This window comes from Urtica dioica, chromosome 1 (genome assembly GCF_054948205.1).
Source record: "Urtica dioica subsp. dioica isolate 48M chromosome 1, U.dioica_male_clone48M_v1_H2, whole genome shotgun sequence".
In the NCBI taxonomy this organism is placed as follows: Eukaryota; Viridiplantae; Streptophyta; class Magnoliopsida; order Rosales; family Urticaceae; genus Urtica; species Urtica dioica.
The window spans coordinates 52,527,623-52,529,944 of NC_142756.1; the positions used below are offsets into that span (position 1 = coordinate 52,527,623).

A 2,322-nucleotide genomic window follows, 5' to 3' on the forward strand; every position below is an offset into this window, starting at 1 on the left:
AAAACTTTCAACATATTATACATATAACTATAAGAAAGGGATTTTTCACTGTAGCAACGGTTTTTCCAATCATGGCGTGCCACATCGCTATTGTTGCATGTGAACGTTTTTTTTTTTTTTTTTGCTTTTGATATCGTGGGTCCCGCCGTAGGTCAATATTTGTAAGTTGTGGTTTTTTTTTCCCTAAATTTTTCAAAACGTCACGATATATACATCGGGCAAGGTGAACTATAGTTAGATTTCAACTATAGTTATGTAGTTCTGTAAATATAAACCAAAAAGAAAACTAGAAAAACAATATTGCATAATTATGTCAGGATGTTATGGATAGATGATAGATCATAGATCTAATGACTACAGTCGGTGTAGCTATAATATTTTATTACAATAGTATTAAAATTTGGATACTATCCAGAAAAGCCAAACAAATAATAGGCGGTACGTATCTTGCATGTTGGCTGAGACGTTTAAGCAAGCCACCTCGCACTGCTGACTCTATACCATTTTTATAAATGTATATAATATATTGGCTATATATACTGTATTTGAACTCAGAATTGAGTTGCACATCAATTTCGATTTATTCTGACTCCACTATCTATTAAATCCTACTTTCTTCGTACGCTTCTTCTTCTCAGTCGTTGTCAACAGCCTCAGGTTTGAGCTTCGTACCGAAATAACGTCTTCTAATATTGATGAATTGGAAATTACTGGGGCTGAACAACACTTTTCTTCTCATATTTTTATATATATTAATATTTTAGGCGGTTTGAATACTTCAAAAAAAAAATTATTCCTGTTTTGACCTTTTTAAAAAATTAAAGCTCTCATTTTCTGCTCTAGGCGACAACATATTATTAAAAATTAGAGCTTACTATCGTTTGTTTTTATATATCGTCTACTGAAATACAAACTGGTTTCGTCCAAAAACACCCGTCTCTTACTTTTTCTGATTTTGAAAGGTGAAAATTTTAGACGAAAAGCCAATATTTTATGGCCTCTTAATTATTCTAAATTCTAATACAATTTAATAGTTTTTCTCCCCGTATTCTAAACTACAGTAGCGTTTTTTCGTCCACAAGTTTCTGTAGCCGTTGACTACGCACATTTATTTGACTGTTTTTTCTCCTTTGCTACTCATCTTCTGAGATTAAAAAAAAACCAAATATATTTTTATTGAGGGATTCAGGGGCGTCAGTTATGAAGTTTTTTAAACTTAGTATGTGATAGATTTACATGAACGTCTATTGTACTTTGACTACAGAAGTGGTTATCAGCATAATTCTGTTTATTCTCCTATAATACTGATTGTGAAGTTCGTACTGTAATCTTTTTTCCCCTATTTTCAGCCACAATGTAAAATTAACAACAACTGAATGTGTGTTGTAGGTTTCATTTAGATAAATCTATTCCTCTCTTCGAAAAGTTTGGTAGCTGAGACTGGTATAGTCATCTGAAAGCAGGTATGATAGTCTACCGGTAATTGTGTTTTTTATTCACCTTTTGATTTAGACGACATCTGACTGTTTACGAAATACTAAGTTTTTATATGGCTGTTACTGATTGCTAGGCTTTAGAGATGGTACTCTTTCAGTTTATTTGTTGACTTTTTTTTATGTCTTTTGCAGATCAAATTCTTTAAAACGGTGCCGCTAATTTGTTTCTAAACCACAAGAACTTACTTTTGATCATCAGTTTTATTACATAGCTTGCTTCATACGTCAAACCTACTGTACAAGTAAGTCATTTTGTTACTGGAAGCTTCAACTACATTCTACGTTAGCATTATTTAAGATTCTGCTTGCTTTAGATTTTGGTTTTATTTTTTTTACTATTTCCAATAATAATATACCAACGACTAGGACTAGAACAGCTTAACTTATTGCACAATAAGAATACATATTATAACTTAAATATACATTTATATTTATACAATAAGTTTTAATTTATTGTAATGAGATTATGAAGGAGGACTAAAATATATGTCATGGTTTTTTGCTTATTAACATATTAATTGTAGCATAACAACTTCTTTACTTCCTTTTAAATGCTGTCATAATAACCGAATTATTTTCTATTTGTAATTTAAAATATTTAATATATAATATAGCTGCAGTTTTGCTATTAATTTTATGTATATTTTTTTTTTGCTTCGATTCTTATTCATTTGTTTACTGACTCCTACATCATCTTCTTTTTTCTCAGTTTCTATAAATCATGGTCAGAAAACGTCTAAATCCACTTTCAAGTGACTATGGTCACCAAAAAAATAAAAAAAGCTAAGGCTAATAACAGTAAACGACAAATGCAAAATACAGATGC

The 2,322-nt window shown here is 30.4% G+C and overlaps 1 long non-coding RNA gene across 1 annotated transcript; it reads left to right on the plus strand.

Moving 5' to 3' along the window:
* The first annotated feature begins 572 nt into the window (after positions 1–572).
* LOC149408078 (uncharacterized) lies at positions 573–1,966 on the plus strand. The gene is made up of 3 exons (XR_016301793.1): positions 573–657; positions 1,390–1,463; positions 1,629–1,966. It is a non-coding gene; the product is annotated as an uncharacterized LOC149408078 (long non-coding RNA).
* Positions 1,967–2,322: the final 356 nt, after the last annotated feature.